This window comes from Amblyraja radiata, chromosome 2 (assembly GCF_010909765.2).
Source record: "Amblyraja radiata isolate CabotCenter1 chromosome 2, sAmbRad1.1.pri, whole genome shotgun sequence".
NCBI lineage: Eukaryota > Metazoa > Chordata > Chondrichthyes > Rajiformes > Rajidae > Amblyraja > Amblyraja radiata.
In genome coordinates, this window is record NC_045957.1 from 8054919 (window position 1) to 8081390 (window position 26472).

Below are 26472 nucleotides of genomic sequence, written 5' to 3' on the forward strand. Positions count from 1 at the left end.
TGCGATCAAAGCAGTCCTGGAGTTGTAGGGTGGCGTCCTCGGGCCATATTTTGACCGTCCTTATTGCAGGTTTGGTCTTGCGGATGAGGGGTTTGTATGCAGGCAGTAGAAACAGTGAGAGGTGATCGGATTGCCCCAGGGATGGGCAGGGGAGAGCTCTGTAAGCGTCCTTGATGTTGGTGTACACTTTATCCAGTGTGTTTGAGCCCCTGGTAGGGCACTGCACATGATGGTGGAATTTGCGGAGTGTGGCTCGTAGGTCGACCTGGTTAAAGCCCCCTGCAACAATGAAGGCACCGTCGGGGTGAGCATCCTGCTGCTTACTGATGGCCGAGTGCAGCTGTGCTAGTGCTAGGTTAGCATTAGCCTGTGGTGGGATGTATATGGCCATGATGATAACCACAGTAAACTCCCGAGGCAGGTAAAACGGCCTACATTTAAGCAGTAGGTATTCCAGGTCTGGGGAACAGTAGCTCTCTATTGCAGTGTGGTTGGTGCACCAGTCATTGTTGATGTAGATGCAGAGCCCGCCACCCTTCCTCTTACCGGAGTCCTTTGTTCTATCAGCACGATGCAGTGACCGGTTGGTTAGGTCCACAGCCCCATCGGGAACCAGCACGCTGAGCCAGGTCTCTGTGAATATCAGCACACAGCAGTCTTTCAGGGATCGCTGGGTGTTGAACAGCTTGTTGGTGAGTGACCGGACATTCGCCAGAAAGACGCTTGGGAGCGATGGTCTTTGTGGAGCCCTCCATAGCCTGTCCTGCTCCCCCGCTCGCTTTCCACGCTTCTGCTTTCGCTCCCGGCGCTTGCTCCGTCTCCTACCCTCCGGAGTGGTGATCCAGGGGGCTGTTCTGCCCAGCTCCATCGGGATTTTGGTAAAGGTACTGTAGTACTCACACGCCAGTTTCTCGCAGCCACGTCCGATGTTGAGCAGTTCCGTGCGGCTCCATGTGCGACCCGTCGGGATTGCGATGCGGGTCCTGGATTTCCTCGTCCTGGAGGTGAGTTTCTTCCTATGGTTTCTAGGGGTTCTGAGGTCTTTAATTACCTTACTTTCACAGCCGCGTTCGGTGCCGGGCTGCTCCGAGTTAACTCGGACTTGGGAGCGCAAAGCCGCTGCGTCTGAACGCGCTGCCGTATTTGGATCTTACACTAGAACACCATCTCAGAGCTGTGCAGTTTCCCACCATTTAGATAATATGCTTGTGGTTTTTTTGTTTGTTTGTTGCCTCCTTGGGCAATTTCCCAGTTCTCCACCATTTAGCAGATCTTTTCCCACACCCATAACCTATCTTTGTCTCTGTTGAGAATCATATCCCCTTCATGAGTTACCTTCATACCTGTAATATTTGTCATCAGCTAAATTTACCACAGTTCCTTCATACAAATCATTTATATAAAGTAAGAAAAAACCCGTCACTTCCAGGAGCGATAGCAGCGGTACATCACTCATTAGGACAAGTCGCACCCTGGCCATTCCCTCTTCTCTCCCCTCCCCTCTCCCAAACAGGCAAAACGTATAGAAGTGTGAAAACACACACCTCTAGATTCAGAAACAGTTTCTTCCCAGCTGTTATCAGGCAACTGAATCATCCTACCACAACCAGAGATCAGTGCTGAACTACTATCTACCTCATTGGTGACCCTTGGACTATTCTCAATCCGGCTTTGCTGGCTTTACCTTGCACTAAACGCCATTCTCTTATGCATCTATACTGCAAATGGCTCAATTGTAATCTTTTTGCTGACTGGTTAGCATGCAACAAAAGCTTTTCACTGTACCTTGGCACACGTGACGATAAACTAAACTGAACTGAGCTCATTATATCGTGATAACAAGGTCTGAGTTTAGACCACTGTTTGCTGTTAGCCATCATACCGATTCAATGGGCAATACACATTTAGTGTTAGACTTTGTGGCACCTCACCAAATGCCTTTTGGAAATCAGTACAGTAAATGCAGTGGCTCCTTTTATCCACCAAACATGTTGCCTCTTGAAAAAGATTCAATTATATTGCTCAAGCACAATTTTACCTTTCACAAAACTACATTGGCATTGTTTGCTTAGCGTGTATTCTACTGTGTCATCGTTACTATGAGTCATAGAGCTGTACAATACAGAAATAGGCCCTTCGGTTTGGCAAGGTTGCTTAACGGGGCAGGGCTTGTTCCACTTGGCTGCACTTGGCCCATATTCCTCCAAACCATTCCCACCCATATGCTAAGTGTCTTTTAAATGGCGCAAGCATACAAACCTCCGCTCAGTTCGCATTAACCAACCTGGCTCAGCACTTCAACTCCCCCTCCCATTCCGAATCCAACCTGTTTTCCTGGGCCTCCTCCATGGCCAGAGTGAGGCCCGCCGTAAATTGGAGGAGCAGCACCTCATATTTTGCTTGGGTAGTTTATACCCCAGCGGTATGAACATTGACTTCTCCAATTTCAGGTACTCCATGCTTTCTCCCTCCTTCCCCTCCCCTTCCCAGCTCTCCGACAGCCTACTGCCTCCACCTCTTCCTTTCTTCTTCCCACCCACACACCCACATCAGTCTGAAGAAGGATCTCGACCCGAAAAACGTCACCCGCTGGGTTTCTCCCGCATTTTTGTCAGCCTTCGATTTTTCCAGCATCTGCAGTTCTTTCTTAAAGGTTCAAAGGTTCAAAGGTTGTATTTATTGTCACATACACATAGGTGTAGTGAAATTCTTTTTGCCAATGCAGCACATAAAAAAGAATACAAACATAGCAATAATAAATAGCTTCAACATAAAAACATAAAAACATCCCCCCACAATGGTTCCCATTATGGGGGAAGGCACAAAGTCCAGTCCCATCCCCAATGTTAACCCATAGTCGGGCCTATTGAGGCCTCCACAGTTGCCTTCACGGAGGCCCGATGTTCCAGGCCGTCCTCGCCGGGTGATGGTGTTCCGGCGTCGGGAGAGTCCTCTCAGCGGCTTGGGAACCCTGGAACGGCCGCCTCCCTACTCGAGACCGTGGCTTCCGGAGCCGACAAGGCCGCGCCGAATGGAGCTCAACTGGCGATCTCGTCGCGAGATCCCAGGCTCCCGATGGAAAGTTTCAGCGCCGCCGCCCGCAGCTCCGCGATGTTTTTAACGCCGGTCCCAGCTCACCGGAGTTCCAGCGCGGCGACCCAGGCAAGGCACCGCCCGCCCCGCAATGGCGCTCCAGCGCTGCACCGCCGTCCTCACACCCGCAGCTCTGCCGCCGCCGGTGCCGCCGATGCCGCTGCCGGTGCCGCCGCCGCCGATGCCGAGGCTCAGGGCGGTCCCCTCGCTCCTCGGACCCGCCGATGCCCCGGGCGATCCCCTCAGGAAACGCCGCTCCAGGCCCGCTGGTAGGCCGCGAGGACGGGTCGAAAGTGCAGCCCGGAGAAAAGCTGCATCTCCGACCAGGTAGGGACCCTGAAAATTAGTTTCCCCCTTCCCCCCCCCCCCCTCCCCCACACATAAAAAAGCTAGAACTCCTCAAAAACAAGACACTAAACTAACTGAAAATAAGAAAAAAGATGAAAAAACAGACAGCTGCAGGCTAGGCAGCCATACCCCCTACAGGTCGGCGCCACGTAAAAACAAACCTCTATCATATTCTCAGGCAGCTCATTCCACCCTCTGTGTGAAACAAGGTCATCCCTCAGTCTCTGTGCTCCAGGGAAAAAAACCCAGCCTCTCTTTGTAGCTGAAACCCTCCAGACTTGGTAACATCCTTGTAAAGTTCTTTTCAATCATTTTTAGTTTCACAATTGCCTTTCTATAACAGGTCAGCAAGAACTGAACTTAGTACTCCAAATATGGCCTCAACAAATGTGTGGTACAGCGGTAACATGGTGTCCTAACTCCTGTACTCAATACCCTGAGTGATGAAGGCAAGCATGCCAAATGCCGCCTTCACCACCCTGTCTACATTTGCTGTGTTCAACCATTTGAGGTCAGTCTGAACGCGAGCTCCGATAGAGCTTATGAAAGCGTCAAGTTGCACTCGCCTTTGGCTGGGTGGTATCCCAGAAGGTTCCTTGCAATAGGAGTGATTTGGTTATGAGACGTGTTTGAAGGAGTTTCTAAAATGCTGCACAGTTCATCAATTTATTCTCTCTTCGTACGGTGATAAGCCAGCCCTGCAGGATGGCTCTGTATTTATAAAGCTGCACGTGTACCTTGAAATGTGATACTGCGAGAAGCCAAGCCAAGCATTACTGATTCCTGTAATAACTGTTTCATTAACTAATTGAGTGAAATGAAGCACATAAGCCAAGTATACAATGAAGTTAATGCTGCTGAGGGATTTTAGTTCCACCACAAACATTTCCTTTGGTTTTTATACGATAGGACGCTGGTTTGATAAAATTACCAGCCACTTTCACAGATGCATACATGATGGGAACAGGCCCTTCAGCCCACTGAGTCCACTGATCACCCATTCATGTTAGTTTTGTGTTATTTTACTTTCTCATACACTCCCCGACACACCAGTTGCTATTTACAGAGGCCAAGTAACCCACTAACCTGCACATCTTTGGGATGTGGGAGGGAAACGGTGCACCCGGCGGAACACCACCTGGTCACAGAAGAACGTGCAAACTCCCCACAGACGGCATCCAAGGTCAGGATTGAACCAGGGTCTCACTGTTCGGCAACAGCCTAACCAGCTGCGGCACTGCACCATCTTTCAGAAATGTAGTAATTTCCATTCCCGACCATTTTTGGATTGCTTTCACCTGTAAATATAAATTAACAATAATAGTTCGGAAAATTAGAAATATCCAATTCCAAGGAAACTTTCCTTCTGACTCCATGCTGAAAATGTACACAACTAACAGCACGTCAATTTATGGCCTTCCTGCACCCTACAACCTAGAGTTACCCCACCCTATAACAACTGGATATCTTGTGAACTGAATGCCAAAGTCATCTGGTTAAACATGCCTTAAGTTGCACTTAATGGTATATGTTGAAACACACGGCAAACACACTCATTATAAACATCATGCCTTCCCATAGAGTGTTGTCTTTTTGCCTGAATCTAAAAGTTGTTGATTCAAGTACCCCTGTGTAAATGTGGATAATCTGGGTTTTTGCAGTTTGTCAGAATTCTTCACGGGATACAGGTCAAGCAAAGGCTCAAATGACTTAACACATTAAACTATTCGTGGGGCAGGCGGGTGTCTTTCTGATTCCTTTCCCTCCTGTAAGACCATGAAGAATAAATTTTAGGCTTATTATTGTCACAAGCGCTGAGGTACAGTGAAAAAGTTTGTTTTTCATGCTATTCAAATGGCTCAGATATACCATACTTCTCTATATCGGCGAGACCAAGCGCAGGCTTGGCGATTGCTTCGCCCAACACCTCCGCTCGGTTCGCACTAACCAACCTGATCTCCCGGTGGCTCAGCACTTCAACTCCCCCTCCCATTCCGAATCTGACCTTTCTGTCCTGGGCCTCCTCCATGGCCAGAATGAGTCCCAGAGCAAACTGGAGGAACAGCACCGAATATTTTGCTTGGGTAGTTAACACCCCAGTGGTATTAACATTGACTTCTCCAATTTCAGATAGTCCTTGCTTTCTCTCTCCTTCCCCTCCCCCTTCCCAGGTCTCCAACAGCCTACTGTCTCCGCCTCTTCCTTTCCTTCCCCCCCCCCCCCGCCATCAGTCTGAAGAAGGGTCTCGACCCAAAACGTCGCCTATTCCTTCTCTCCATAGATGCTGCCTCACCCGCTGAGCTTCTCCAGCATTTTTGTCTACCTTCGATTTTTTTCCAGCATATGAAATTCTTTCTTAACCATACATAGATGCAATCAGTTCAAACTCATACAATGGATAGATAATTGAGGAGAACCAGTGCAGAATATAGTTCTCAGCAATGTTGCGCATCAGTTCCACAGGCAAATCCAATGTCATCAATTGGGTCGAGGTAAGCCAGACAATACCCAAGTTTATGGAAGGTCTGTTCAGATGACTGTTAATGGAGGGAAGAAGCTGTTCCTGAGTCTGGTGGTGCGTGCTTTCAAGCTTCTATACCTGCTTCCAGATGGGAGTGGGGAGAGGAAGGAATGACCGGGGTGGGACGTCTTTGATTACGTTGCAGCTTTGCTGAAAAAATCTGCAATAGAAATAGATAGTACAAGAAATATTTGGCAGGTCAGTCAGCATCTCCAGTGGAAGAAACAGTTAATGTTTCAATTTACCTCCTTTGGTCAGAAATGTACTGATTCATTACTATTGTGGTTTGTGTGAATCTACTAAATTCATTCACAAACGTCTTTGAGATTTTTTTTATCAGAAGTGAGGTTGATAATTCTGAGCTGAGAAACATCCAAACCAAGAGGGAAGTGGCAAGGACATTGGATAGCTCAGAATAAAAATTCCCATCTTGTCGAAATGGAGCACAGAGCTCTTATTGCGACCTGCTATTTATAAACTGTTCTGTTACTAAAAAAAAAAATCCTCTTTGATTCAAGACGCACTTGCCGTGGAGAGAGCAAGCTGCTTCACCTTGTCCAGGATAACTGAACAGAGGACATCTTCCTCTCCCGATTGGGATAATTGGTGTTCTCATGCGCAAGCAGTCAATCTGTGGAATCTTCTGCCTATAGAAACAGAATGTGGTAATTTGTTTAAAATAAAATGAAATACTTTTTTAATAAAAAAATGTGCAGACAATGTTTTTTTCACGAAGTGTGGTGGGTGCTTGGAATGTGCTGCTAGCAATATTGATGGAGACAATGGTGGTGTTTAGGAAGCTTTTAGATAGGCTCATGGATATGGAGGGATATGGATTCTCCTCGGGCAGTTTAACTTGGCATCATGTTCAGCACAAACTTTGTAAACCGAAGGTCCTGTTCCTGTGCTGTACTGGTCTATAGTTTATGTATGAATACCATGTGGCGTAATCTATGTGATAAGTGTAACGTGGGAAGAGCAGGTGATTTTAAATTGATGATTTGCAACCCTCTGCTATAGACTAAATAGTGGAGATCAATTGCTTTGATTAGCGAACGTTATTTTAGTTTGATGCAGATAAATTTGATGTGCTTTTCATCTGGCAAATTCTTATGTCTTGCCGCAAATCCTATTTCTCTCTTTGGAAGCTATCCAGAGGCAAGTCTGCAACCTCTGTCACGCTTCCACAGGGCGAGCTTTTGATCACATCAGTGCCAAGACTGACATTACCCACGAGCCTCCATCATAACATAGCCAGCCTCTGGTGCTTGCTTCAGTTCATCAGCAGAAACCTTCATCCTTGCCTTGTGACTTCTGACCTTCACTCTTCCATTGTCCAGGTTGGGCTCCCAACATCCAAGCTTGCCATTGTTTTGAAGTCCCTCTGTGATCTTGCCTCTTTCCTCTGTATATTTCGTCAACCCTACAAACGTCACAGTCTTGCTACTCCTGTCTCTCTATAGCACTGTACCTGCAGTTGCAGAGACTCCCTTTGCTCCCCAAACCCTGCCCTGTTCTCCAATGGTCCTTGTATGATGATTCAAGTATTTGGCATCTCTCCAGAAAGCAACTTGGCCTGTTTTGTTAGAGGGACTAACTTTAATGCCAGTGATTGCATCAGACATCTATTGGAATGGAAAACAAATATGCTGGAAAACTGAAATAGGGACAGAAAATGTTAGAAACACTCGGCAGGTCAGGCAGCTGTTAACTTTCAGCTGTGAAATTGTGTACCAGTATGACTTGCAGCCTACGTAATAGGTGATATTGATGTAACAATTTTGTACCTAACCATTGTCATCCCCTTAACACATGGACTATTTATATTTCAGCAGCAAATAACAGGCATGCCTCTTGCTTTATGCTTCAGTTTGATGCTGCTCTATCCCCTGTCTAAGTGCTTAATCAACTGGTTTTCAGCCTTGCTTCCTGTTGTATGACACTGAGTGGTTCCGTGTTCCTAATCACTGGTGCTGATTACACCAAGTCAAACCATTATACTTGCATAAAATTGTACCTACCGCTATTTAACAAATAGCACCTGGGACATTAATTGCTTTTGCTGAGATTTTAAGAACTCTTAGTACTTGTCTTGAAGTGCTTGCTTCAGTACGTATTTCTCACCCTGCTCGTGAATGATGAGAAATTTCCTTTTGACCCTGTTTAATTTGGACTACCTCCCCTGTGCACTGTTGCCAGGAGTTGAATTTGGAGATCCAGTGGCTGTGATATCAGGGTGGTCACAGTAGCGCAGCGGTAGACTTGCTGCCTCACCATGACAGAGAAGATTTGCTGCCTCACCACGCCAGAGACCCGGGTTCAATCCTGACTACGGGTGCTGTCTGTTCGGAGTTTGTACATTCTTCCTGTGACCGCGTGGGTTTTCTCCAGGTGCTCCGGTTTCCTCCCACATTTCAAAGACGTACAGATTTGTAGGTTAATTGGCTTTGGTAAACTGTTTAAAAAAAATTGTCCCTAGTATGTGTAGGTTGGTGCTAGCGATTGCTGGTCAGGCAGTCTCGGGGGACAAAGAGCCTGTTTCCACGATGTACGTCGTGAGTCTAAAGTCAGAGAAGCAGGGTAGGCCATTATCTACTTATGGTGTTTCTTTGGGTGATCCTTATTGAGAAGGACACTACTCCTTGGGAATAGTACCAGGATTGTAACTGAAGACGTTGGTTTCATTTTCTTCTTCAAAGGGCTGTAAAATTCATGAAGGATTTCGATGGTGTTTCCTTATTTGTTCTATTTTCACAGGCAGAGAAAATATTTTATCAAGCAAACATCTAGGATGATAGGAGGATAATTTTGTTGGCACATCCTGTAGATAGAGTCTGGAATGCATTAGAGTGGGGGATGGAAGCAAATTCAACAGCAACTTCCATAAGCCAATAGGAAAAATATCTCGAACCATGAGGCAAATTGCTTCTTATAGCTGTCTGTTTTTTTGTAGTGATTGCAGTCTAATTCTTTAATATTGTATTTTCACTATTCTCATCTTGTGGCTGCCTAGTTAAGTGCTGAAACGAAATGGCGGGTGTGGAACAGAACTATAATTGCATCCACATGTTTGATTTGGAAAAAGAATCAAAGCTGTTACAAGAGACTTTAAGTGCACTAAATGTTAGGTAGTTTCGTGATGAAGTTGGTTTGAGACATGCCGAACAAGCTTTTAGTTTAGGATGGGACTGCAGATGCTGGTTTACACCGAAGATAGACACAAAATGCTGGAGTGCCAGTTAAGTTTAATACTAGTTTAGTTTATTGTCACGTGTACCTAGGTACGAGTGCAAAGCTTTTGTTGCATGCTCACCAGTTAGCGGAAAAACAATACATGATTGCAATCCAGCCATCCAAGTGTACAGATACACGATAAATGGAATAATCCTTAATAACGTTTAGTACAAGATAAAGTAAGTAAAGTCTGATCAAAGATAGTCCAAAGGTCCTCCAATGAGATAGATAATAGTTCAGGACTGCTCTCCAGCTGTTGGTAGGATGGTTCACTTGCCTGATAACAGCTGGGAAGAAACTGTCCCTGAATTTGGAGGTGTATCCATTATCCCGTTTCACCCTATTCCATTACTTTTCAATCAGAACGGCTCAACAAGGGTTAACTGGGCAAGATTCAAAGGCATCTTAAATCCTTTTCTATTTATACCCTACCCACCAAAGCCTCCTTCACCAGAGCTAATGGTATTATAAAATGGCTCTGTAAATAATGAATTGGGTTGGCTGGCTAGCATCCCTCACCATCAAATGCCCCCGTGGGAAATGTTGATGCGGTTCCATGCCTGGGATTGCTCCCATTGAGAGGGAGTTGTGAACACAAGCCTGAGTTCTAAGTGCCAAGGCTGTTGCACTGTAGGACTTTTATAAAGCTATTTTTTTCCACCGCAAGTACTGTGAGTTTTATAAGTTGCTCCGACAACTGCCTGACATCTTGCGTTTTTGATCGAAAAGAAAGCCTTTCTTTAGAGAGGTTGCTTTGGGAATTAGAAATAGATTTTGTAAATAAATCTAATGACTATTCTGGTGTCTTGTGAGCCAGGATTTGTTGGCGACGTAAACTGGAGACGTGTTTCTCATGGAAATCTATTCTAAGATGTATTATTTTGGCATCCATTGCTATGGTTCACTTGAAATTATAATTGGATTTGGCAGTGTCGTCATTGATTTCTGAAAGGGGTATCATCGTATCAGGCAGATCTGTTTGTGTTTCTGAGATTACATCCAGCAGGATGGGCAAATGGGAACCAGTGAATGGGGATATACAAAATGCTGGAATAACTCAGCGGGACAGGCAGCATCTCTGGAGAGAAGGAATTTCAGGTTGCGACCCTTCTTCAGTCTGAGTTACTCCAGCATTTTGTGTCTACTGAATCAGACTGTTCCCTAGCTTATGGAAAGACAATAGTTGAAGTGTAGGTACCTTGAGTAATATTATAGGAAAGAACTGCAGATGCTAGTTTAAACTGAAGATAGACACAAAATGCTGGAGTAACTCAGCGGGACAGGCAGCATCTCTGCATGGAAGGAATGGGTGATATTTCAGGTCAAGAACCTTCTTCAGACCTGAAAAAGGGTCTCAACCTGAAACGTCACCCATCCCTTCTATCCAGAGATGCTGCCTGTCCAGCTGAGTTACTCCAGCATTTTGTGTCTATCTACCTTGAGTAATATACTGGTGTGGATTGATGAGTGGTGAGCCAACAAAGACCAAAGTAGCTTCTTTGTTTAGAAGGCTAGAACCCAAAGGGATAATGATTGATGTGTTGAAGCCTGCATTGTTGTGTGCAGCAGCGGTTTGGATGGGATCAAGTGAAGTTTGCTGATGGTGCCAATGTCGGTAGTGTCGGCAGTGAGGTGGGTGCTGGGAGGATTTTGAAGACCAAGTGAAATTAATAGTCCAAGGCTTGGCAGATAAATGTAGAAAAATATGAGGTTGTATACTTTGGTAGAAAATAAATTTAAAAAAATGAAATTGAAAAATATTGATACACAGCGGGTCTTCTGTATGAGAAAGTTAGTACAGGCTTGGATAGACGTTAGGAGCAAGAAAAAGCCGTTCAGCCTTTCAAGTCTGCTCTGTCATTTATTGTGATGATCAGTTAAACTCTTTTGCACTTTTCCTCCATTCTTCCCATGTCTCCTGATCTCTTTGGCCTTCATTCAAGGAGTCATGTATGGTATTCTGTTTAATGTCATAGCCTCAACTGCCTTCTGAGAATTGCACTAGTGAAGAAGTGGCACCTCATCCCAGTCCCTTTATCATTAGCCCGTGAACTCTATTTCCCCCCCATTTATCCCAATTGCTCTTCCTGCAAGATCCATGTCATCTCAAGAACCATTCTGGTGTACCCTCAAGCCCCTGTCCCACTTAGGCTATTTTTTTCGGCAACTAGGCTGTCGCGGCGTGGCGCCTGTATGGTCGTGAGTCGTCTCCTCAAGTCGCTTAAAGAGTCGTAAAGTTTTTCTGGTCGCCGCTGGATTTTGAAGTGTTCAAAACTTTTCGGCGACTGTGGGCTTGTCACAGCTTGTCTTCTCCTGTCGTAGGTGTTGTCGCCAGGATGAGTCAGGTTGTCGCCAGCTGTTGTTGGTTGTCGCCGGGTGCTGACTTTGGTGAATTCCATTGGCGACTACCTACGTCAACCGGCGACAGGTACCGGTTGTCAGTAGCTTGACGTCGACTAGGTGGTAGGTTGTCGTAGCTTGCCGTTAGACATTGTCATGGGGGGATCCAGTCGCCGCTTTTTCGGCGACCTGCTACAACTGTGACAGTCGCCGAAAAAAATCGCCTAAGTGGGACAGGCCCTTCACTGAACTGCTTCCCCAAACTATCCATCCTTGGATGAAACTGCACACGGCATTCAAAGTACACAGGGAGACAGATGGCGCAGTGGGCTAAGTGTTCGGCTGGCGACCGGAAGGTAGCCGGTTCGAATCCCGCTTGGAGTGCATACTGTCGTTGCGTCCTTGGGCAAGACACTTCACCCACCTTTGCCTGTGTGTGAATGTGTGTGAGTGATTGGTGGTGGTCGGAGGGGCCGTAGGCGCAGATTAGCAGCCACGCTTCCGTCAGTCTGCCCCAGGGCAGCTGTGGCTACAGAAGTAGCTCACCACCACCGAGTGTGACTGAGGAATGTATGAAAAATGCGATGTAAAGCACCTTGAGTATTCTAGAAAGGCGCTATATAAATCCCATCCATCATTATTATTATTACTCTCCAAGGCTCAACACAGTTGCGGCAAGATATCCCTGCTCCTGTGGTCGATTCCTGTCACATTGAAGGGCCACACATCACCTGCTACCTGAGCTGTATGCTTGCTGGATGCATGCTTTAATTCAGTGTTTCCCAACCTTTTTTAGCTCATGGCCCCCTTGTGATCTTTTAATTTTTCTGTGGCCCCCCCTGACATTATTAGCGGAAAAAAAGTACTTCAATATTATAATACCGTCCATAAAAATATCAGTGTCTATTAATTGCACATATATTCTCTTTTATTCTATTCCACAAACATCAAAAATATTTCAACTACATAGATTTAAATGTATTAGAACTGAAATTTAGGAGGCAACAGGGTGGTAGCTCTGTGGCCCCCTTCATTGAACCTGTGGCCCCCTAAATCCCAATTTTTTTCTGTGGCCCCCCCTGAAATTTGCCCTGGCCCCAGGTTGGGAATCACTGCTTTAATTGACTGACGCACATGAGCATCCAGGTCTTGCTTCACCTCTGCAAACCCCTCCCCCATTTCTCATCTGCCTTCCTGTGTTTTGTTACCAAAGTGGACAACCGCACATTTATCCACATCATACTGCGTCTGCCTCCACTTGCTCAACCTGACCAAAGCGCTCCCGCATCCTTCTCACAGCTCGTGCTCCCACCCAGCTTAATGCTGTCGGCAAATTTGGAGATTACATATTTAACTTCCTAATATCTGAATCATTAATGCACACCGTGAATAGCCGGGGTTCAAAGCGTGGAACCCCTACAAGACATTGCCTGCCGTGTGAAAAAAGACCAGTTTACTACTTCTACCTTCGATTTTCCAGCATCTGCAGTTCCTTCTTAAACACCAGTTTATTCCTTCTGCCTCACCTGTTGAGTTACTCCAGTATTTTGTGTCTACCTTCGATTTTAGCCAGCATCTGCAGTTCTTTCTTACACAGTTTATTCCTACGTTTTGTTTCCCTATGGCGGTAGGTTAATCTCAACCCAACTTTAATTTTGTACAGGCATCTCTCAAGTGGGACCTCGTCAAAAACCTCTGGAAGTCCATATATACTATCAGTTCTTCCCTTCCACTCTAGTATTCCATTCTCATAAAATTCCAATACATTTCTAAAGCACAATTTCCCCTTTGTAAGACCATGTTGCCGGTGACTGATCGTGTCACTATATTCCAAATGCTTGACTATTTCCTCTTTAATTAAGAAACCAATACCAATAATGGATTCTTAATTCCCCACGGCCGATTGTCAGACAGTTTAGTTTGGTTTACAGATTCAGCACGGAAACAGGCCCTTCAGCCCACTAAGTCCGCACCGACCAGGGATCCCCGCACATTAACACTACCCTACACACACTAGGGACAATTTATATTTATACCATGTCAATTAACCTACCAACCTGTACGTCTTTGGAGTGTGGGAGGAAACGGAAGATCTCTGAAAAAACACAAGCGGCCACGGGGGGGGGAGAGAACGGGGGGAGAACATACACACTCCTTGCAGACAGCACCCGTAGTCAGGATCAAACCTGGGACCAAGGGCACTGGCACTGTAAGGCAGCAACTCTACTGCTGCGCCACCGTGCCACCTAACTAGTCTGGTCTATAATTCCTCATTTTTTTTCTGTCTTCCTTTCAAAATTGAAATTAGGGATTATATTAGCTACCCTCCAATCTGTGACTTGGAATAAGAGAACAAGCAAACTCCACACCCCAACTGAGGCAGGGATTGAGCCTGGAACTGTGACACTGTGCGGATTTCAATGCCCCCAAACCCACAGCTATTTGGAGCACAGTTGCAGAAAGTGAGTCAAGTTTTAAAAAGCAACTCATCTGACAAAGTATGACCTCCTGAAAATGTGCCGAGCAGCACATAACATCTGGCCATGACTCGTGCAGTTTTCCTGCAACACCTTGTATCGAGGGTGTGTCGGTGGTGGGCTAACCTGTGAACAGCGAAACACAAAGCAACTCAGTGGGGCAGGCAGTGGCTGTGGAGGGTGTGGATAGGCTGCGTTTTGCATCCGGGGCCCTTCAGACTGATTGTGGGAGGTGCAAGCTGGAAAAGAGAGGTGGGGACGAGACGAAGTGTGGCAAGTGTTCGGTGGAGGAAGGAACTGCAGATGCTGGTTTAAACCGAAGAAAGACACAAAAAGTTGGAGTAACTCAGCAGGTCAGACAGCATCTCTGGGGAAATGAATAGGCGATGTTGCGGATTGAGACCCTTCTTCAGACTTCAGAGTCTGAAGAAGGGTCTCGACCAGCAACGTCACCTATTCCTTTCCCCAGAGATGCTGTCTGACCTGCTGAGTTACTCCAGCTTTTTGTGTCTATCTTAAGTGATAGGTGGATACAGGTGGAGGGGCTTGCCAGGTTTTGTCCTGCTGGGCACCTCTTTTCCAGCTTTCTCACCACTGCAACGGTCAGACTGAAACGTTGCCTGTCCATTCCCTGCACACTGCCTGATCTGCTGAGTTCCTCCAGAACGTTGTGTTTTGCTCAAGATTCCAGCTTCCAGCTTGAACAGATTTGGGTAAAGTAGCTGCTGCTGCGCACTGTCGGATGAATCATTACTTTGGGAGTGGGACGCCATAAATGATTTCACAAGTCACAAAGTTCAGCTCAAATTACAACAGCCTCTACATCCTGCAATAATTTCTCTCTTCCTCAATTGAACCTGCTTTGTACTTTCGCCAGCCAGCGTGATGAGCTAGCTGCAGCAGACTGATACTTCTCTATATAGAAACAAAGAACTGCAGGTGCTGGTTTATACCAGAGATGCACAGAAAATGCTGGAGTAATTCAGTGGGTCAGGCAGCATCCCTGGAGAAAAAGGATGGGCGATGTTTTGGGTCGGGGCCCTTCTTCAGTCTGAAAGTGGGGGGAAGGGGGGTGGGGTGAAGAGGTGGAGGCAAGGAAAATGTTGCAGAACAGTCGGAGAGAAGAAGGAAGTAGGCATACCTTGAGGAGATTTCCCAGTGGGGCAGACAAAATGTAGGAAGAAAGAACTACAGCCCTCCCCCCCCCCATCCCACTTCCCCGACTTTCAGACTGAAGAAGGGCCGCGACCCGAAACATCACCCGTCCTTTGCTGGTTTATACCAGAGATTAGACACAAAATGCTGAAGTGACTCATTTTACAGAATAGATCAGTGGATCAAATGCATGGAGTATGCTCGTCCTGCCTCTTCCTCCCACTTCCCAGCCCAGTCTAATCCTTAAATGTTTCTTTACCGAGATAAATCACAAATCCCGTGCAGTCAGTTCTAGCTGCAATTTGGACACTACTGATGCATCTGTAAGGATTACATTTTTTGACTTCTCAAGCGCCTTTAACACAATTCAGCCCCGACTGCTAGGGGAGAAGATGGAGAAGATGAAAGTGGATCCATCACTGGTACTGTGGTGTTTGGATTACCTTTCCCTCAGACCACAGTACGTGCGCCTACAGAACAATGTCTCAAGCACCATCTTGAGCAGCACGGGCTCCACAAGGAACTGTGCTGGCTCCATTCCTGTTTACCATCTACACTCCAGTATATCTCCAATATAACACCAACAGCTGCTTTTTGCAGAAATTTTCGGATGACGCAGCTGTTGTCGGCCTCATCAAAGGGGGCAATGAGGAGGAGTATAGAGACATAATAAGCAACTTTGTGGAGTGGAGTGGACATAATAACCTCCATCTTAACACCACAAAAACCAAGGAGATAGTTGTGGACTTCAGGAGGGGGAGGAGGAGGAGGAGGACTCAACCAACACCAATCACCATTAAGGGCACTGAGGTGGAGGTGGTCGCTAACCACAGGTACCTTGGTGTGCAGCTTGACAGTGAGCTGGACTGGAAGTGTCATATGGAGGCGGTGTACAGGAAGGGACAAAGTCGACTGTATTTTTTAAGGAGGCTGAGGTCATTTAACATCTGCCAACCCCTGCTGTGCAGTGTCTACCATTCAGTGGTGGCCAGTGCTCTGTTTTTTGCTGTGGCCTGTTGGGGAGATGGCGCCCGCATAGCGGACAAAAACAGACTGGACAAGCTGATCAGGAATGCCGGCTCAGTGGTCGGGGCTGAGCAACGAACGGTCCAGCAGGTGGCAGAGGCCAGAACTCTGAACAAACTGGGTTCAATAATGACCAACCCCACTCACCCACTCCATGCCCTGAAGGTGATCAAGAGCAGCATCTTCAGTCAGAGACTGATTGCACCAGTGTGCAAAACTGAGAGACATAGGAAGTCTTGTATACCAGCTGCTATAAGGTTATATAATGCGCATAAATAACTGCACTTTTTTTCATTCATTGTATTTTAACTTGTATTTTAACTTGTATTTTAACTTGTTAAGTATGGAAGCTATTTGAGGAAATGTGTGGTGTTATGTCTGTCTTGAAGCGGTCGTGGCACTAATTTCCTGTAAAGGATTATTAAAGGTATAATCATAATCATAATCATCATAATCATAATCAATTAAGCCTCTAAAATCAGGCCCTGTGTTCACAAACCCAACAACTTTCTGAATATTGTTGCTGTAATCCTTCAACTTCTTCACTCCTCTCTCTCCCCCTGCCCCTCCACTCCTTAAAGTTTGGCGCTGAAGGTTTTGCTGGCAGTTCATATGATTCAGCTATAGCGTAGCGATTTTGTGTTTTATTGTTCCCCATTGTTATTTTAACGACCTACCTCGGGTCTCTACACTCTACCACCAAGAATGCCAGAACACACAGATCATGGAAGCTCAAAGCTTGTATAGTAAATCATGCAGTCAGTGTGCTAACATTCCTTTGTTTCTGATTTGGGGGACATTGGTATTGGCATTGTTTGAGTTTATATTTGAGGCTGACACGGGCTGGTTGTGCCAAATGGCCTGGTTCTGTGCGGTGTATCTTATGATCCTCATCACTCAGTGGATATACAGGAATTCTTTCTCAGCACCACTTTAGAAAGGAATGGAGTATTTCAAATGGTAGGCAAATCCACACCAATACCTTAGAGGAAGGGTCTCGACCCGAAACATCACCCATTCCTTCTCTCCAGAGATGCTGCCTGTCCCACTGAGTTACTCCAGCATTTTGTGTCTACCTTCCAATATCTTAGGACTTTGTTAGATGGGTTTTGTTGCTTTGCCTGTATCCCCGAGTCAATAGACAATACAATAGGCAATAGGTGCAGGAGTAGTCCATTCGGCCCTTCGAGTCAGCACCGCCATTCAATGTGATCATGGCTGATCATCCCCAATCAGTACCCCGTTCCAGTCTTCTCTCCATATCCCCTGACTCCGCTATCTTTTAAGAGCCCTAATAATAATAATAATAACTTTATTTATAAAGCACTTTAAACAACTACAGTTGCCACAAAGTGCTGTACATGAGAAATCATGAACAAAAAGCTATTACAAACAATTAAAAACCATTAAAAACCGTAAAACGAAGGACTATAAAAAACACACTAAAAATTAAAAGACATTAAAAGCACTAAAAACAGGAGCAATGCCTCAGCCAGTGTCGAAAGCCAAAGAATAAAAATATGTTTTTAGGGAGGATTTGAAGATGGACAGTGAGGCTCTCTCCCTACCTAGCTCTCTCTTGAAAGTATCCAGAGAACCGGGCTCCACCGCCCTCCGAGGCAGAGAATTCCACAGACTGACAACCCTCTGTGTGAAAAAGTGTTTCCTTGTCTCCGTTCTAAATGGCTTGCCTCTTATTCTTAAAAGACCATTGGAAGGTTGCAACCAAACCTAAGGGCCTGTCCCACTGTACGAGATAATTCAAGAGTTCTCCTGAGTTTTCCCCTGATTCCAACTGGGAGAATGTCCCTAGCGGGTCCGTACGAGTTTGTGGATGTCTCGTAGCGGCTCGTACGAGTAAAAAGTAACGATTTTTTTCATCACAAGTATTTTTTTACTCGTATACATTTTTCACCATGTTGAAAAAACCGTCACGAGTTTACCGGATTTCCCGAGTACCTACTGTTAGCATTACGAGCCGCCACGTGACATCCACGAGCTCCTACGGACCCGCTACGGACATTCTCCAAGTTCAAATCGGGGAAAACTCGGGAGAACTCTTGAATTACCTCGTACAATGGGATGGGCCCTTTAGTGATTTATGTGGGAACTCTATAAAGAAACATTATTAGAGATATTGGAGAGAACTTCAGAAGCTTTATAAAGAAGGTAGTGTGTAAGAAAGGAACTGCAGATGCTGGTTTACGCCGAAGATGTACACAATGCTGGAGTAACTCAGCGGGTCAGGCAGCATCTCTGGAGAGAAGGTAATAGGTGAGTGACCCAGTCGTTCTTTATTGGTTTATTAGACAAGTTTACCGAAATACAATGAGAAGCTTTGTTTGCATGCTATCCAGTCAAATAATACAATATATCAGTACAATCAGGGAGTGCACAAGTACAACATGCACTCAATATTCAGCACTATCTAGATCATCAATAGCTTTGACACCCAAGGAGTCATTCAGCTGAGAGAAATGATATAGGCTGGAAGAAAAGAACTACAGGTTGGCTATGGAGAGGGCCGTTCAGTAGTTGTGATAACAGGAAAAAATACTTCCTGAATGTGTGGTACCCGCTTTCAACTTTTGATATCTTCATTCGATAGGGGAGGGGAGAAGATGGAATAACCAGGATGAAAACGGTCTTTTAGAGATATAGCATAGAAACAGGCCCTTCAGCCCACCGAGTCCATGCTGCCCAGCGATCACCCCGTACACTAGCACTATCCTACACAATAGCAACAGTTTACAGAAGCTAATTAACTCAAAAACCTGCACGTCTTTGGAATGTGGGAGGAAACCGGAGCATCTGGAGAAACCCCACGCGGTCACAGGGAGAACGTACAAACTCTACAAACGCTGAGTTACTACAGCATTTTGTGTCTAACGCCAGACGGACGTACCTTTAGTCCGGATCGAACTGGGGTCTCTGGCCCTATAAGGCAGTCCTTGATTATGTTGAGTAGGAAAGACCTGCAGAAGCTGGTTTAAATCGAAGGTAGACACAAAATTTCAAATTTCAAAATGCTGGAGGAACTCAGCGGGACAGGCAGCATCTCTGGAGAGAAGGAATGGGTGACGTTTTGAACCTGAAGAAGGGTCTCGACCCGAAATGTCACCCATTCCTTCTCTCCAGAGATGCTGTCTGTCCCGCTGAGTTACTCCAGCATTATGTGTCTGCTTTGGCTGCTTTCCTGAAGCAGCGTGGTGTAGATGGAGTAGGTGATGAGGCCAGCCTGTGTGATGGACTTGGCTATATCCCCAACTCTCTGCAATTTTTGCAGTCTTGGGCAGAGCGTTTGTCAAACCAAGCTGTGATGCATCACTGTAGTATAATCTCTCCAGTCTCTGCAGCTTTCTCCCTGGTAAATACCAATGAGAAGTATTCATTCAGGGCCTCAGTGACATCGCCTGACTCTACACACACAGACATTCCACTGAAGGGATAGCCTCTTTCATTAGCAACCTTCTTGCTTCTAATATACTTAAAGGGTTTTAGAAGTCTTCTTAAACCTAGTGGCCAGGGTAATCTCATGGCCCCTTTTGGCCCTCCTAATTTAGCGGAGTCGAGATCGTGAGTTAATTCCATTAACTTTATTCTTGTGCCTCCACGTGGGCGAACCAAACCTGTGGCTGTTCGGCCCAGAACACCGGCAGCCTGAGGCCGACGGCGTTCTGTTGAGAGGCGGCAGCTTGCATTGTCGGCGTCCAATAACGATTGGACGTGTCGGGGTCACCAGTTGAGCGGAGTCGAGAACGTAAGTTAATTCAATTAACTTTAATTACGAACGGCAAAACAAAGAATAGCGCGAGTCTGCAAGACAGCTAAATAAACGGTGTTGCATCCACAAGTGTGGCGCTCGAATGAATGAACTCGACAAAAAGTGCGCAAAACCCGCTCCCCGCGCCCACGTGACTGGAGTAGCCAATCCGAGGGTTTGACTACCCCAAGGCACCAGCAGGTGCCGCTGCACTAATTTATTTCTTAAGTTCTCTCCAATATCTCTAATACACCTCTAAGGAGTTGTTTGATAACAATTTTGTTTGATGACATACTTTCCTTTTCCCTGAACAAACCTTCAGTATCATAGAGCACAGGAACAGGCCCTTCGGCCCACAATGTCTATGCTGAGCATGATGCTAATTTAAACCAATCTCATCTGCTTGTACACGATCTATATCCCTCCATTCCCTCCCTGCATATCCATATGCCCTTCAAAGCCTCTTAAGCGCCGCTCTTGTATCTGCTTCCACCATCGCCCCCGGCAGCACGTTCCAGGCACCAACCACTCCCTGTGCAAAGTGTTTGCCCTGCGGGTGTCCCCTGTTAAACTGTGTCCCTCTCATCTTAAAGCCATGCCTTCTAGTCTTTGCATTAAAAAAAACCTGCTGGAGGAACTCGGTGAATCAGATAGCATCTGTGGATGGAAGTGACAAAAAACAGCAACTTCCAGCATTTGCATTTTGTTGAAAATCCAGCGGCCACCAGAAAGACACTATGACTCTTTGGGAGACTACTCACGACCATACAGGCGACACCCCGGCCGGCGACCATGTGGCGACAACCTAGTCTCCGGCAGTCGCCTAAAAAATTGCCTAAGTGGGATAGGCCCATTACAGAGAAATATACAGATACAGCGTTACAGTTGGAGAGAAGAGCAGAGCAGGCTCGAGGGGCCAAGTGGTGCTCTTGTGACTTGAAATCTTGACACTATGTTCTCCTTCGTTAGAAGCTGTGGCTTCAGCCTCCAGACTTACTGTAAGTCATTCAGTTCTCACTCTTTGCCTATCCTTGGATCTCTTCCATCCAGCCTATGACCGCCTGTTCTCCTTGCGTAGTTTGCTATTAAATCACAAGAACTTAGTTTCTTGCGAAGGGACTTGTCATCATTTATGACTTTAAGCATGTGCAAAAAATACTAATAGTTTTTTTCTTAATTATATAATTTGCTAATAGTTTAATAATTATTATAGTGGTCTGAGAATAGTCTTAGGCTCGGGGGGGTGGGGGAGAATTGCCTTGAAGTTTTGATGCTCAAAGGCTTGAGAGCCTACTTACAGTAATGTGTTCTGAACTTTCTAGTAACCGCAATGAGTTTATAATGAGTTCAAAATATGCACAGGAGTCATTTTTCAATTTGTTTTTGTTGTTCAGTACTTAAGCTTTAGTTATATGACTGAACTAATTTTGCTCAGAGGATATGAATCTCCAACTAATACTTCACGCAGGTAGTTCTGCCACAGTTGCGTTCCTGACTCGAGAGACCTCATGTTGTAGAAAACCATATTAAAAAGACGATTGTATCACAATAAGGGAGAGGCTTTTAAACATCACAAGCAAGGTTGCTGTACCAGATTGCAGGGTGTTCGCATGTAACGTGAGATCATAGTGCTGACGTTCCTCGTACCATCCCAAATGCTCCTCGTCCATATTGAGGGGGCGTGTTACACTTTTCAAGGAAGTTTCAAGGACTTCTTTGAATAATTAGTCATACAGCGCAGAATCTAGTCCTTTGGCCTAACTTGTTTATGCCGACCAATACTAATCCTACCTCCCCCTCATTTGGCCCATAGCCCTCTAAATCTTTGCTGTCTAAATATCCTTTAAATATTGTTATAGTATCTTCAACTTCAACTCAACTTTAATGTCATTGCACAGATACAAGTGTGGGTACAACGAAATGCAGTTTAGCGTCAGTCCGTAGTAATAGTGCAATATAGAAATAAAAATACAGAATAAGCAAACAATGTGGACGGAGAGACTGGAGAAATCTATCGGCGGGACTCCGAGTTCAGCAATGTGATAGTGTTGTTGTAGAAGCTGTTCCTCATCCTACTAGTACGAGACCTGAGGTTCCTGTACCGCCTCCCTGATGGGAGGAGGGCAAACAGTCCATGGTTGGGGTGGGAGGGGTCTTTGATGATCTTCCCGTCCCGTCTCAGACACCGTTTTCGGTGGAGGGCATCCATGGCAGGGAGCGGGGCACCGATGATGTACTGCGCGGTTTTCACCACCCGTTGTAGTGCCTTCCTGTCTGCTACGGTGCAACTGCTGTACCATACCGTGAAGCAGGTGGTCAGGATGCTTTCGATGGTACAGCGGTAAAAGTTGGTCAGGATCTGGGGGGACAGGTGAGCTTTCTTGAGCCTCCTCAGGAAGTAAAGGCACTGCTGTGCCTTCTTGATCAGTTTGGAGGTGTTGAGGGACCAGGACAGATCCTCCGAGATGTGTACCCCGAGGAATTTGTAGTTGGAGACGCGCTCCACCTCAGTCCCGTTTATATGGATGGGGGTATGTCTGCCCCCTCTGATCTTCCTGAAGTCAACAATAATTTCCTTCGTCTTCTTGGAGTTGAGGACGAAGTTATTGTTGGCACACCAGGTTGTCAGGTGCTGGACCTCATCCCTGTAGGCTGACTCGTCGTTGTCACTGATCAGTCCTACCACCGTGGTGTCGTCGGGCAAATCTACCTCAACTACCTCCTCTGGCAGCTCGTTCCATGTACTTACCACTCTCTATACGGGAAAAAATCTGTCCCCTATGCCACTGTCCCACTGAGGCGATTTTTTTTTAGGCGACTAGGCTGTCGTCACATGGTCGCCAAGGTGTCGCCTGTATGGTCGTGAGTAGTCTCCTCAGTCGCCCAAAAAGAATCGTAGTTTTTCTGGTTGCCGCTAGATTTTGAAATGTTTAAAGCCTTTTCGGCGACAGTTGGCTTATGGACAATAGGTGCAGGAGTAGGCCGTTCAGCCCTTCGAGCCAGCATGACACCAATGAGCATAGCTTGAATTTGTCTGATGTAGGTGCTGTCGTAGGTTATCACCAGGATGGCGTAGGTTGTCACTGGTGCTGACTTCAGTGAATTCCATTGGCGACTACCTACGTCAATCAATACCTTGTCGTAGCTTGTTGTGGGTGGAATGTAGGTTGTCGTAGGTGGATGTCCTAATGGGTCGCCAGTTGTCGGTAGCTTGCCGTATCTGGACGTTGACTAGGTGGTAGGTTGTCGTAGACCTTGTCGTAGGGTGGGGTACAGTCGCCGGTTTATCGGAGACCTGCTACGACTATGCCAGTCGCCGAAAAAATTGCCTAAGTGGGACAGGACCATCAGGTTCCTATTGAATCTTTCCCCTCCTGCATTAAACCTATGTCCCCTGGTTCTTGATTCCTCTACTCTGGATAAAAGATCCTATCCTATCGATTTTTTACCAATATAAGATCACCCTTTTTCCTCCTGTGCTCCAATTATGATTTATTATTGTCATATGTACCAAGATATAGTCTAAAGCTCTGTTTGTGTGCTTTCCAGTCAAATCATACTGTATATGAGTACAATTATACCATACACAGGTGCAATAGGGAGTGCATGGAGAAAAATACCAGGGTGCAGAATAGAGTGTCACAGTGTTATAGCGTTACAGTTGCAGAGGAAAAGTACAAGGTCCACATGAGGTAGGTCTGGCCTCTATATCAGTGGAGCTGCACACTAAATCTCGTTGCACTGACGTGCAATGACAATAAAAGATATATTATTATTATTATTATTATATTATACCACTCTTGTAAATGATTTAGTCTGTTGCACAGAACTGGCTGTGTAATAAGTGTCGCGTTGCTGGGAATGTTGGCTAAAGCGCGGGCATCGTTTGGCCTATTCTCTGAAGTCGTTTAGCCTATTCTGCTAATGGGCTGTGGGGATTTGCGGAGGCAGCACGGGTGGTATTTCTCCACCGTGTTTGGGTGTTAAAGATGTCTTCGTCCGATTATGAAAGCTGAAGAATGAGTCTGCTGATGTCTCATATGATTGTGAAAGAAGAGAGGAATATTATCACTTGTCAATTGTTCGACATCTTACTGAGGTCACGATGTTGGTTAGATGAGAGCGATTCAAAGGGCAAGGCACACATTTGCTGTAAATGATTGTTAAATTAATAATTGATGGAGATAATGAGAGTAAATGGTGTGTTACTAAAGATATGAAAGAGATTGATGTCATTAGTGTGATGGATGCAGCCTTGTGGCAAAAAAAGTTGAAACGTAGAAAGTAGCAGAGCAGGTAAGATATCTGTCTGCATGAGACTGAATTAGTAGTAGGTAGAGTGATACAGCATGGAAACAGGACCTTTGGCCCAGCTTGCCGATGCCAATCAAGATGGCCCATCTATACCAGTCCCACCTGTTCGCTTTTGACCCATATCTCTCTAAACCTTTCCTATCCATGTCCTGTACATGTCCAAATGTCTTTTAAATATTGTTTATAGCACCTGCCTCAACTACCACCTCAGGCAGCACGTTCCGTATACCCTCTGTGTGAAAAAGTTGCCCCTCAGGTTCCTATTAAATCTTTCCCCTCTCACCTTAAACCTGTGACCTCCGGTTCTTGATTTTCCCCTACTCTGGGTAAAAGACTGAGCATCAACCCTATCTGTTCCCCTCATAATCTTATACACATCTATAAGGTCACCCCCCCCATCCTCCTGTGCTCCAAGGAGTGCGGGAGGAAACCGAAGATCTTGGAGAAAACTCACGGGGAGAACGTACAAACTCCGTACGGACAGCACCTTTGGTCAGGATAGAACCCGGGTCTCCGGCACTGTAAGGCAGCAACTCTACCACTGCGTTGCTGTGCCACCCGAATGACTAAATTGGTATTTCCTTTCTTGAGGATGGTCATGACTACAGGACGTGGGGGCCCCAACACATCTTCTTTGTAAATATAGGGGATGGGATTGTGTGACTGGAGTGCTCCTCAACCAATGTTCAAACTTCAATAGTTATCGCCTGTTCCAACAGCCTTATTCTGTCTATGTTGGAATATTCCTCAATGAAGAATTGCAGATGCTGGTTTACAAAAAATGACACAAAGTGCTGGAGTAACTCAGCGGGTCAGGCAGCAACTTTGGAGAACATGGATAGGTGATGTCTCAAGTCAGGACCCTTCTTCAGAGAAGGGTTATAGTCTAATTTAGCATTTAGTCTGAAGAAGGGTCCTGACCCGAAACGTCACCAATCCATTTTCTCTCTGACTGCTGAGTTACTCCAGCACTTTGTGTCTATTACTGTTAGTTTAATGTAATATTAACTAATTTATTTATTATGTTATCGTATTAAAAGCCTGTAAAGCTGTGGCGTCAGAATTTCATTGTTCTGTTCCCAGTGCAACATCTATGTATAATTAGGTAAAATCCATATGAATGGGTTTAACTTCCTTAATGGTTTTGTGAAGGGAAGATCCTGCCTGACGAATTTGCTGGAATTCTTTGAAGAAGTAAATAGCAGGACAGACAAAGGAGAGTCAGCGGATGTTGTTGACCTAGATTTACGTAAGGTGCCACACGTGAGGCTGTTAAAGAAAATGAGAGCCCATGGTATCAAAGGGCAAATACTAGCATGGGTAGCAGGTTGGCTGCTTGGCAGAAGAGAGTGGCAATAAAGGAGTCGGTGCTGGGACCGCTACTCATCACGTTGTATATTAATGATTTGGATGAGGGGAATTGAATGTTTTGTGGACAAGTTTGCAGATGATACGAAAATGGAGGGCAGGTAATGTAGAGAAAGCAGGGACTCTGCAGAAGGACTTGGACAAGTTGGGAGAGTGAGCAGAGAAGTAGCAGATGGAATATAATGCAGCAAAGTGTGGAGTTATGCATTTTGGTCGTAGGAATAATGGCGTAGACTATTTTCGAAATGGAGAGAGAATCCAAAAATCGGAGGTGCTTGGGAGTGCTGGTGCAGGATTCCCGAAAGTTAATTTGCAAGTCTAATTGGTAGTAAGGAAGGCTAACACAATGCTAGCATTTATATCAAGAGGACTAGAATACAAAAACAGGGATGTAATGCTGGGGCGCTATAAGGCACAGATCTGGTCACATTTGGAGTATTGTAAGCAATTTTGGGCACCATATCTGAGGAGGGATGTAATGGCTCTGGAGAGGGTACAGAGGAGGTTTACAAGAATGATCCCAGGAATGAGTCGGTTAACATATGATGAGCGTCTGACGGCACTGGGCCTGTACTCGCTGGAGTTTAGAAGGATGAGGGGGTACCTCATTGAAACGTACCGAATAGTGAAAGGCTTGGATAGAGTGGACGTGGGGAGGATGTTTCAACTAGTGGGAGAGTTTAGGACTAGAGGTCATAGCCTCAGAATTAAAGGACGTTCCTTTAAGAAGGAGATGAGAGGAATTTCTTTAGTCGGAGGGTGGTGAATCTGTGGAATTCTTTGCCACTGAAGGCTTTGGAGGCCGTCAACGGATATTTTTAAGGCAGAGATAG

General features: G+C 45.7%; 1 protein-coding gene across 2 annotated transcripts in view; it reads left to right on the forward strand.

Annotated features, from left to right (window-relative positions):
- dgat1 (diacylglycerol O-acyltransferase 1) overlaps positions 1-26472 on the forward strand; it is a 108637-nt gene that overhangs the window by 20728 nt on the left and 61437 nt on the right. The window lies entirely within an intron of this gene.